At 34.7% G+C, this 13,188-nt stretch overlaps 1 pseudogene; it reads left to right on the top strand.

Moving 5' to 3' along the window:
- The first annotated feature begins 4,834 nt into the window (after positions 1–4,834).
- LOC124975268 (twinfilin-1-like) lies at positions 4,835–5,917 on the top strand (annotated as a pseudogene).
- The last annotated feature ends 7,271 nt before the right edge of the window (positions 5,918–13,188 follow it).

Below are 13,188 nucleotides of genomic sequence, written 5' to 3'. Positions count from 1 at the left end.
TCTGTTCTCTTAAGCATGGTTAAATTGTCAATTTTATCTTTTCTGTATTTAACCATAATAAAATGTTTCAATAACCTCGTAGTCAATGATGAGAAAAACATTCCCTGAAATCACAAAGACAAGAGAAATGTTTCTCAAAGTGCCAAAATAGAATTTTGCAATCATTTGATAATCTTTCTGCAAAACTGTGCCAAACTACCCATGCACAGTGACTTAATCCTAGCAGCTAGGGAGACAGAGGCAGGGGAAGCATTTCTAAAAGTCAGCTTCAACATCTTAGTGAGGCACTGCGCAACTTAGCAAAACTCTGTCTCTAAATAAAGTTTGGAAAAGAGCTGGGGGTGGGACTTAGAGGTTAAGAGTTCATCAATGGCCTTACAAAACATGCAAATCACCTACAACTCCATTCTCATGTCAAGTACTACTAACCAAAAGGGATAAGGTCTCACAGCAGCCCCATGAATGCCACAAACACTTAAAGTCTTTGCTGCTGCAAATCCTGCAGGTACCCAAGTCCTGAGAAGTTTAGGGAGCTGCTAGGTACTCTACAACACTGCAATAACACAGAACAGAAGCCCAGCCATTGAAGTCCTCCCTCCACCCACAATGATGCTAAGTGCATAAAGGAGGGCAAATGGAAGGTCCTGGGAAATGAGAATGGGTATGTTTTGTTATGTGCACATATGATTGTGGCATCAGCAATCCTTCTATTATATAATCATTATATAATTATAATATATTATATAACATATTATATAATTATATTATATATTTTATTATATAATTATGATGCACCTATAAAAATACTGATGGATTCATCACCACCAGATGAGTTTCAGAAGAAATGCTTAAAACTCTTAAGTCTAGAAGTAAAGGAATGATAGTAATCACCATGAAAACATAAAATCGGGTGTTTGCTGCATTAGGAGTTGCCTTTTCTATTTCCTTTCCTTTACAGGGGGAGACAGAGATCAGGGTCAAGTTTCAATCTTCCTTATATGAACATCCAGTTTACCAATCACCAGTCATTGACAAGACTGTCCTCTCAACTATGGATGTCTAGCAGTCTTTTTGTGAATATATTGGCTATAGATTATAGAAACACAGATTTATTTTCATTATCTCCACTGTGATATAAGGTATAAAATCCCATATAAAAATAGGCAAAGAGATATAATATATATATATATGTATTGTGTGAGTGTTTATATATATATATATACAAAAGTAAGTATAGAAATATATGTATGGCATAAATCATACATATGCACATATATATTTTGTATACATATACATATATATTTTGTATATATTTAATATATACATGTGTATATATACATATATTTACACACATAACATATATACATATATATTTACATGTATATATGTGTAAGTTTGTGACTGTTTATGCCAATACCATGTTGCTGGTGAACTAAATGCAGACCTGAAAATAGGAATCTAATAGAACAAAAGAGGAATAACCTTTGAGAATATTTCAACAGTAAAGTTACTACTATTCAAGATCACACCCATGAATATGGGAAACAAAAGCCAAAAGAGTGCACAGGGATGAGATCCAAGTCCAAAGCTTCTACACAACAAAGGAAACAATCCACAGAGTGAAGTGACAGCCTACAGAATGGAGGAAGTTATTGGGGAACAATTCATTTGGTAAAGGATTAATATCTGAATGATAATGACCACGTAAACAACAACAAAAAGTCATTCAACTGAAAAGTAGGCAAATGATTGAAACACTGAACAAGTATAATTTAACTGTTCAATATTTTTAGTCATCAAGGAAATGAAATCAATATCCCAATGATTTGTAATCTTGTTCTAGTAGCACAGTTATTATGCAAACAAACTATTAAATCCTGGTGAAGATGTGGAGGATAAAACAAACTCTCATAGTGAGTGGGAATATAAATCAGTACAACCATTAGGAAGAGTAGTATGCAAGGTTTTCAAAAAAAATTAAGTAGATCCACCAAATGATCCAACGATCTCATTTCTGGGTATATCCCAAAGGAATGAAATCATACATGCATGCCAATATTTATTGTAGCAGTATACAAAACAGCTGAGATTTAAAAACCAGGTACCAGTCAACAGAACAGATGAATGCTTGAGATTCACACACACTGGAATTTTATCCACCATAAATAAGAATGAATTGCTGTTATGTGAAGAAAAATTAAAGGAAATGCAGGACCTTGTTAAGTAAAATACACCAGACACAGTAAGACAGGTACTACCTCTCCTCTCTCCTAGGTAGATAATAGAGTCAAAAGTCAACCTGAATGTGACACTGCAATTAATAGAGGTTGAGAAAGAGTGGGGGATATATTAACAGAGACTAGATTTGATTAGTGACTTCTGCACACATACATGGAAATGTCACACTGAACACAATCAATATGTATTATTAATATATGGTAATAAAATAACTTGAAATCACAAGAAATTTAATAACTCATTGGTGCAGTAATACACAAATGATTAAAGAATCAAACCACATCACTATAGAAAACCAACAACCCGAAGAATATGTAAGAGATAAAGAAAGTAACAAAGGGTATACAAGAATGGACAAAGAATATAAAACCAGAAAACAATTAAATGGGAATATAAGTTCTTATGTATATCAATAATAACCTGGAATGTAAATTTCTCAATAAAAAGACAGACTATAACATATTATACTAGACTCTTGTCTATACATACATACTTTCCTAATACAAATTCTGAGTTATGTGCAAATATTTTGTATTTTCTTGTTATTATAAACACCTTGGTGATAACATGCACATAGAAAAGTGTAAAACCAAATGTACCACCCTATGAATAAAATATACCCGACTCAGAAAAACAAGTACCATGTGTCCTCTCTCCTATGGAGATGTTAAAGAAAAAAGTCAAAATTCAAATTGAATATGTAACAGAAGTTAAAAGAGATTGAGAAATATTTGCTGATACCCCAGAAGCACAGTGTCTATGTCCCTTTGCATCCCTGTAAAATTTCCACTGCTCCATGAGGTTGTGACTGGAGTCACTGGCCCCATATTTCTAGCAATATTAGTGCCCAAAATCAGGTTCCATACATCGTCTAGTAGGCAGAGGGGACCACATCCACATAGACCCGCTGCCTTTCTGTAGCAGTCTCAATTGGAGGAGGAATCAAGATTTCTGAGCCAAATCAGATGCAAAATGAAAAGCAGATCTGCAGAACAAGGAAAGAGACCAAGTGAGCAAGGGCCCCAGGTAACTCCAGGTAACTCCATGCACAGATCAAGGTAGGAAAAATGTATTCTCCAGAATGAAGTACTTCCTTGGTGGTCTGGGCATCCTGGAGATTGTGAGTATGACAGACATGAGTGCAAGAAATCTCCAAAAAGGGGGATTGAGCCTCTAAATAAAACAACAACAACAACAACAACAAATTGATCTAGAGAAAGAGGATGCCAGCAGGGAAATAGAAACCCAAATTCCCACAGAAAGCCCTCTGGGATTTTGTTAAAATATTAGAAACATAGTCCTAGGATAAAAGGGAAAAAGAAAGCAAACACAAAAAATACTGTTTGATTTGGAATCATTGAACATGCAGGGAGTTGGAGGTATACAAATAATCTCCAGGAAAAATTCAAAACCTATGGACAGGGAAGGAAAATGGAAAACACAGGCCCTCCCCATGTCTGAGTCATACCATAAGAATCTGTGAAGGGTTCATTTTATTTTCTAAAGTGTTAAATCCGATACTTTTTTTCCCCTTCTATCTGTAGGTATTTAATACCTGGTAAAAAGTTAAAAAATCTTTGTTTCCAGTCCATTCTATGTATATCTGTGCACCTCTGAGTATTGTATGTTGTGTCTATATATGTAGTTGTGTCTATAACATACACGCTACCAAAATTAGCATATAGATAAATGAGTGTTTAGAAATTTTAAAGCAGAGAATGGATCCAAATGCCTTTCAGTTTATGTGTCTTTAAGTGGTTAAATAATTATGAGTAAAGATGTCTTTAAGATTACTAACCCACACTTTTCTTGGCCACTTGTCAATCAAGAGATCATTGATTTCTATAAAATATTTAAAGTACAATGTCCTCTGCCTTTAAGGATTTTTCTTTGGCAGGAATTACTGACTTAAATTGTCAACTAGACCTATTTGATACCTGGTTTTTCCTGGGTAACCTAGGTTAAAAATATGTAAATGAGTTTTAACATAAATGCAATTATTCTTCTTAAATGTGTTTTCATAAGTTGTTGGTGAATGGGAAAACAGTAAGATTGCTTTGTTTCTGGGACTCTGCTGAAAACAAGGTTACTAAGACTTAAAATCTAAAAGGTATAATCTTAATTGTGAAAGTACAGTAGTTCCAGTTGTGCTTTAAGTACTGTAAAACAAAGTAATAAAACTTATTAAAAATTAGAAATCTGTATAAATCCAGATATTTTTAATGATTGTTTCTGAATGGAAATTTAAGAAAGAGTCTCACACTGGAAAAGAAGTACAAGAAAGTGCAGCTATGAAAATATACTTTAGTATGGAAAAGTAGAAAGCATGGTAAAGTAATATTCTTATGCTGAGTTCCAAGATGAAAAAGAGGACATTCTACAAAAGAAGTTGTAGAAAACCTAAGAAAGTTACCAAAGGATTGTCAAAAGTAAATCTTAATAAGTTCATATATGGGATTAGTTAACTTAATCAGCAGAGAATTATGCAAGTTTCTTGTTCTTAACCTGCAATATACTAATTCACTATGTTTAGAAACAATGGCACCTTAAAATGATAATCAGCATTTCACCATCAAGGTAATTTCCTGGCACTCAGTGCCGGAGCCAGGAGTCTGCGGCCGCCACCATGTCCCACCAGACCGGCATCCAAGCAAGTGAAGATGTTAAAGATATCTTTGCCAGAGCCAGAAATGGAAAATACAGACTTCTGAAAATATCTATTGAAAATGAGCAACTTGTATTTGGATCATGTAGTCAACCTTCAAATTCTTGGGATAAGGATTATGATTCCTTTATTTTACCTCTGTTGGAGGACAAGCAGCCATGCTATATATTATTCAGGTTAGATTCTCAGAATGCCCAAAGATATGAATGGATATTCATTGCATGGTCTCCAGATCATTCTCATGTTTGGCAAAAAATGTTATGTGCAGCAACAAGAGCAACTTTGAAAAAGGAGTTTGGAGGTGGCCACATTAAAGATGAAGTATTTGGAACAGTAAAGGAAGATGTGTCATTACATGGGTATAAAAAATACTTGCTGTCACAATCTTCCCCTGCCCCACTGACTGCAGTTGAGGAGGAATTATGACAGATTAAAATTAATGAGGTACAAACTGATGTGGGAGTGGACACTAAGCATCAAACACTACAAGGAGTAGCATTTCCTATTTCTTGAGAAGCTTTTCAGGCTTTGGAAAAACTGAACAACAGACAGCTCAACTGTGTGCAGTTGGAAATAGATATAAAAAATGAATTTATAATTTTGGTCAATACAACAAATACAGAACTGAAAGATTTGCCAAAGAGAATTCCCAAGGATTTAGCACGTTATCATTTCTTCCTGTATAAACATTCCCATGAAGGAGACTACTTAGAGTCCATAGTTTTTATTTATTCAATGCCTGGATATACATGCAGTATAAGAGAATGGATGCTATATTTTAGCTGTAAGAGTCCTCTGCTAGAAATTATCGAAAGACAGGTACAAATGGATATAATCAGAAAGATCAAGATAGACAATGGGGATGATTTGACTGCAGATTTCCTTTATGAGGAAGTACATCCCAAACAGCATGCACATAAGCAAAGTTTTGCAAAACCAAAAGGTCCAGCAGGAAAAAGAGGAATTCGAAGACTAATTAGGGGTCCAGTTGAAACAGAAGCCACTACTGATTAAAATTGTTGTATTAAACATTTCAATACTAGTTTTTTAAAAGTACAGCTTTTAGTACGAGAGAACTGAAATCATTCCATGTTGATAAATAATGAGAAAAATTGTACTTTTTGAAAAAAATAGCAATTTTTACTTCTGTGTGTTTTTAAAATTAACGTTATAGCAGACCCATGATTTCTATTTTTGAATTAAAGCTAGAAAATATTTCAACCTAGTAATGTTTAATTTTGCCACACTGTTTTCATAGACTATTGATTCCACACTTTCACATAATTCTTAAAATTTTATATAGATGGGCCAGTTTCCAGAAAGTCTGATGTCTTAAAGTGGGATCTACTTATATTATTCTTTGGTGAGACATCTGAATTTTTTTTTAGGGGAAGCAGAAAGACCTTAAAATATTCATACTACTTGATAAGTACTTAAGGACCAGGTTAGATTATTTTCTAAGATGAAAATTTAGTATGTCTAGGAAAACATAGAAAGTTGCTTACTTCAAGGAGCAGTGCTGACAGACTGTGATCATGTCTGCAACTTTTAGAAACAGTGCTTTACTGCAGCAGTCTTTTCTATTTGACTTTTTGTTTTTTTAATGGCATTAAAATTTCCGAAGATCAGCTCACTCTGAAACTTTAAGGGTACTAGATGTTTTCTATATTGCAGTATCTCTGATAATATCAAAAGACTTTAAAAACTTTAGTAAGTTCTCTTTTTAGTGCTTTAAAAAAATCTATTTTCAAAGTGATTTATTTCATTATAAGTACTGTGAAGCCAAAATGTTAATGTGCAGATTGAAATTTAAATTAATGTAATTCAAAATGTATACCAAACTAAAAGTAAAATATGTTGAAAATTGTTTAAACTTTTTTTTCTCTAAAACCATGTAATTATAGGCAGTTTATGTTCTATATCACTTTCAAGCAAATATTTAGATACAAAAGTGGTTTGAAGTTCTAGAGGTTAATAACACAGATAAACAATTAGCTTAATTTTGTTTCAATGAGTATCTTATTTCAAAACACATTGAACTGTTCTCTAAATCTTTGCATTTCCATTTATAATCTAGAGAGATTTTTAGCCTCATATTTCTTTGATACTTGAAATAGAGGGAGCTAGAACACTTCATATTTAATCTGTTAAACCTGCTGCAGAGCCATAACTTTGAGGAGTTTTCAAAATGAACTGTGGGTATTCAGAATTTGGAATTTCTTGACCTAAATTTCATGCTGCGTAAAACATCAGAAATGCACATTTCACAGAATAAAATATGAAGCACTCATTGCTAAACCTTATTATCTAAGATAATACATGCACCTTTCAGAAATTCAGTGTGTGTTTAAGTAAAACATATAAGAATAATTATGGGTTGAAAGATTTTAAAATAGATTAAAGAGTACTTGTGTGGGGCAAGTACTCTTTAATCTATGCAAAATAGTTGACAGTAATATTGCACTTGTTTACTAAAGATACACTTTTAAGTTGTTCCATGGGTGTACCAGTAGACAAACATACAGAAATTATTGTAGTAAGAATCTGGAAGCTATGTTGCAGACCATAGCTGATGCTGTCATTTTTCAATCAGGAAGAATATTACCTGTCATAAAGATATAAAATAATTTAGTAGTGAATGTTTTTCTGTACCATCCATGTGCAATTATACTCTAAATTCTGCTACACTACATGAAAGTAAATGGACATTCCAGAATATAGATGTGATTATATGATCTTTAATTATTATGAAATCAATGATTGCTGAGAAAAAAAAGATAATTTCCTGTGTCTGCTAAATTTTTTATATAAAAATTTAAACCTTATTTTATACTTGGTGTTAAACTTCAATGATAATTACTAAACTTAGTTAATAAGGACATCAATGACCCTAACCATTACTGATATCTTTGTATATGAGATGAATTACACAAGCCTTTTAAAATGTAATGTTCAGGAGAACATTTTACCAAGTTGGTGTTCTTCAAGCTAAAATTGTTTTTAACAATAGTCTAATCAGAATTATAGAGAGAATAAACAATTCATTATAGATTATTATTATTACAAGAACTAATCAAATTGCTTTTTATGTCATTTAACATTTTTTAACTGGATAAAGGTAGTCTGCTATCATGTATTTATTTTGATATATATATATATATTTGTTAAATATGATTTTGCATTAACTCTTTAAACTGAATTGGAAATTTAAATGCATTTTTAGGATAAGCAGAATCTTATTTGTTGATGTTTAGAGCTCTCCTTTTCTAAATAAATATTTGTTACATTTTTATCATTTGTTCTATTTAGTTATAAAAGAGAGCAGATTGCATTTTGATTCACTGGACACAAATGGAGTACAACTTTTCATTTCTGTGGTCATACACAATGTATAGTCATACCATTCCTGTAATCATACATATACACAGGGTCAAGAGGTTTATCTCATTCCACCATCTTTATTTCCCCCACACCAACCTCTCCCCTCATTTCCTCTACACAATGCAACTTCCCTCCATTCTTCCCTTACAACCCCCTCCCTCATTATGTGTCAGCATTCACTTATCAATGAAAACATTTGGTCTTTGACTTTTGGAGATTAACTTAATTCACTTAGCATTAAATTCTCCAACTCCATCCATTTACCGGCAAGTACCATAATTTTATTCTTCTTTAAGGCTGAGTAATAAACCATTGTGTATATTTACCACAGTCTCTTTATCCATTCATCTATTGAAGGGCAACTAGGTTGGTTCTACAATATAGCTATTGTGAATTGAGCTTCTGTAAACATTGACATGGCTGCATGAATGAAGGATGTTGATTTTATGTCCTTTTGGTATAAACCAAGGAGTGGGCAGCTGGGTCAAATGGTAGGTTCATTCCAAGTTTTCTGAGAAATCTTCATACTGCTTTCCAAACTGGTTGTACCAGTCTGCAGCTCCACCAACAATGTATGAGGGTACTTTTCCCTACATTCTCACCAACACTTATTACTTGTATTCTTGATAATTGCAATTCTGACTAGAGTAAAAAGAAACTTTTTATGTGTTTTGATTTGCATTTTTCAGATTGCAAGAGATGGTGAACAGTTTTTCATTATGTTTGTTAATCAATTATACTTCTTTGAAGTGTCTGTTTAGTTCCCTGGCCCATTTATTGATTGGGTTATTTGTTTTCTTGGTGTTAAGTTTTTTGAGTTCTTTATATATCCTGGAGATTACCGTGGATCTCTCTTAGTCTTTCTGTTTCAGGCATGTTTCAGATGTAATGTTATATTATGTTTATGGATCTTTAGATAGATTCAGGAAATAATATGGGAGAATATTGTAATGTGATATATAAGTAAAAAGCTTTAGAAATAAAGCTCATTACCTAAATTTGTCTTGGCCTCACCTCACCTGAGTTAAGGCTCTGCCTCTCAGACTGTTCCATGTTAGGATGGCTACAAAGAAGATCACAATTAAGCACACATAAACTTATGTAAAAAATATTTCTTTTGTTCTAATGTTTACTGTGATTTCAAAATAAACAGGTATATTATGCATAACTAATTGAAATACTGAGATAAAAGTATATTTCTTGGTTCATAGCTGTTAGAAAAACTGAATATGGTTTTGCCCTTTTGTGTTTCCTTTTGCATTTTCCTTGTAAAACTTTGTAACTCTTTCCAGTTGGTATCTGGAAGAAGCACTGCTTCTAAAAGAACCACCTAGTTAATTTGAGACAATAATGCATCACCTATAGGACACAGATATAAAGGTGACTTCCAGTACTATTAGCGACCCCAATTATATTGAAGTTTTCACTGTAAATGTACAGTCATTGTAGTTAGAACCAGTACTATACTTCACCACTGGTGAAACTGACCTGCTGGATGTTTAAATCCTAAACCTGGAATCCACAGGTGAGGAAGTAAAAGGACTAAGGAAAAGCAGCCAATAGTTGGTCCTTGCCTTCTACAGTCATCCAGCAACCAGGGAACAATAGGACCCCCAATGTCCCTGCAACTCCAGGGAGTCACCCAACTACCTGGTCAGAGGAACTGATGACTCTAGGAAATAGAAAGACAAAGAATGCACATTCTGAATAGTGGAGAGCCATTAGAAAGGAAATGTCTCTCATGCTTCCCTGGGAAGCCACATGTGGTCAGCAAAACCCTAACCCATCCAGCCAGGTGGCACAACAGGTACAGAAATATCTAAAGAGGCAAGGGCTTCTCCAAGGTTCCCAAGATTGATCCTGGACAAATCTCAGTTGATGCTAACAGTAGAGAGGAAAAAATTCAGTTGTGAACAAATTGGTCTTAGACAACTAACAGGAGGATACAACCAAAGAACAGTCATACACAGACATTTAAAAGATAATACTTCTTTTATTGTTACATGAGATGTACCTTTGTGTCAGTCCTTCCAAATGTAAGTGAAAGTGGGAGGGTATAAAGGCATGGTATTTACTCAGGAGTGTCTGATATATATCACAAAAATTTCTGTCTGAGTGACATGTCTCTTTTGTGTCAATCTGAGACCTACAACTCTTCCTAATGCCATGCAAAGGCCAATTTCATCTCTTTTTACCTTGTTTGCTGTTATGATTATTATGAGTTCCTGCTCAGACTCCTTCTCCGGATTTGCAATTCATCACTTGCAGGCTGGTTATTTGGTTTGAATAAACACCTATACAGAAGACATGTTTCAAAGCAGGAAAAGACCTTACTGAGTTCTCCTATTTCCTGGGATGAGTAACCAAACTGCTAAAAAAGGGAGAAATCTTTACCATGGGTGAATTCCAAATCAAAATATTAATATATCTAAGATGCCTGGCAATTCGAAAGGGTATATGAAAAATAGTGAAAATAAGACCAAAAGTTAGCAAAGAAAAAAGGGGGACTTGTCTGAAATATGAAGACTGGTACACAGTTTTAGAATAGAGCATGTAGGCTTAATTGGGATGCTAGATCCAATCATAGGCATTTTGAGCTTTTCAATCTGTATCCAATAATGGGCATTTTGGCAATATTTTTTGCCTTTGTCCTCACCAATTTCAAAATTATTCGATCACATTGATTGTTAGCTTGGGTTCCTACTATCAGAGCAAGAGCAATGCTGTGGTGGGACAAAAGCACGTGGATGGTCTGGCCAAGAGTGCACAAGTACATTGAGCAGATCTCCTTGGCAGGTTTGTTTAGCAGCACAGCCTTCTGCAGAAGTCAGGTTTGCCTCTCCCCATTATTTCTGAGCACGTGTTTGATTCCCGTGGTAACCCAGTATTTCTAAAGCTATCAGGAAGACTGTTTTGTGGCTCTTTTTCTTTAATGATTTTAAGTTGTCCCTTTGGTAAAAGACTGTCCATGTCACACAAGGTCCAGATGCAGACATTTACACTCACATCCCTCACATATAGTGATAGCTTCTCCCACATCGTGATGAGTTCACAACTGTGGAGTTGAGGTGAGAAAGAACTGCTCGAGGGAAAGGCAATGCTGTAGCCTCAGCGCTGATTTGAAACTTCCATAATATTTGAATTGATAACAGCGCTGTGCAAATGTGGTTCCAGTTACTCAGGCAGCTTAAGCAGTAGGCTCACTGGAGCTCAGGAGTTCAAGAACAGTCTCTGCAACAGAGTGAGATTTCATCTCAAAAATTTTTAAAAATTATTTGAATATTTTCTGGTCACAGTATTTATAACTGATATTGAGGCATGCAAAAAAAAAAAAAAAGCACCAAATGCCTACATTCATCCTCTGGCTAGCGTAGACATTCCAGGAATCAGAAGAATTAACAGCCTCCTGTGTTTTTGGGATCGACATCCTCGGGAGTTTTCCATAGCACCCTCAGGAGTGCAGTTGGTATGTCCACATGCTACTGCATAAGGAAGGGGATGCCTTTGGCTGTCCTCCAGAAGTTCACCAGTTCTGCCACTGAACAACTTTCACATTGACCTTGTAGACTTCAATCCAGCATCCTGACTTCTTTAGTTATGCCCGTGTAACTATAGGTCAAAACACATATCCACTTGCCATCCACCTATGTTTATGAGCTGGAGGGATGCAAGACTGGGGTTGGGATTTTGTTCCATGGATGTCTGCACCATTCCTGTGACTCTCATGTGCCACTTTAGAATGAAAGTCCTTGTAGCAGCAATACTGATCATTGGTTAAGTGCTGGAGACCCCGGCCTTGCAGCCTGGCTGTCAGTGATCAAATACAGAATTTCCTCATATATTTTATCAGCAATTAATTTACTTAATATTTCTGGGACTTAGTTTTTTGCACTATAAAGAGGAGATCATAATACCACAATTCTCATAGCATTACTGTGGTCATTAAGATTTAATATATACACATGCTCTGCGTGCATACAGATAGTAACTGCTGGTCATTTGTTTTTCAATGTGGATTGCTTTATAAATTTGACTGTCAACCTTGTGCAGGGGCCATAAGAGACTCCTCTCCACCCTGTCAATGTCAGTAAACATGCTGTCAAATGAACATTATTGTTAGCTCTCACCCACATCAGCCATGAAACAGATTTTGTACCTGTTCTATAACTGAGACTGAAAGAGTAAGACCACTGGTTGGAGGCCACAGGCCAACAGAAGGAAAACCTGGGTATGAATTAAATCTATGTTTCCAAGACACCTTAGCTCTCTCCTGTACTGACTCCTGTTTAGCCACTACAGATAAAGATAAAATAATATTGAAAGAAATTAATACATGAAAATGCAATTGAAAGAAATACATGGAGATTACAAGGTACAATTATGATTGGAAAAGCTCCAGGAGTTAACATGGATGAAATTTCACTATCCTTACTAATACTGGTTTCTCTAATCAAAGTAATGAAACATAACACTAATCATATCAGGTACATAAAGAGAGTTGTATTTATGCAAATTTTTTTCTCTTTCTATGACAAAATGCTTCTTCCAAAATGCATTTTTAAGTCAAGGGACAACTTGAGTACAATGAAAAATATTGGATTTAGTCATGCACCATAACAAAACAGTCCATCAGTTAGTTAGCTTTATTTTTCTTCTAGGGATTGAACCCAGGGAAACTTAACTACTGAAAACATTCCCACCCATTTTTATATTGTCTTTAGAGACAGGATTTTACTAAGTAGCTAATGACCTCACTAAGTTGCTGAGACTTCAATCTTGAGATTCTGTCTCAACCTCCAGAGGCACAGGGGTTACATGTGTGTTCCACTGTACTGGGGTAGACTTAGCAACTTTACAAAGAATAATTTTTCAAATTACAACTCATCTTTTTTTAACATTATGCC

The sequence above is a fragment of the Sciurus carolinensis genome, unplaced genomic scaffold, assembly GCF_902686445.1.
Source record: "Sciurus carolinensis unplaced genomic scaffold, mSciCar1.2, whole genome shotgun sequence".
NCBI classification, from domain to species: domain Eukaryota; kingdom Metazoa; phylum Chordata; class Mammalia; order Rodentia; family Sciuridae; genus Sciurus; species Sciurus carolinensis.
The sequence above is the reverse complement of the archived record's forward strand: the minus strand, read 5'-3'. Positions and strand labels throughout refer to the sequence as shown.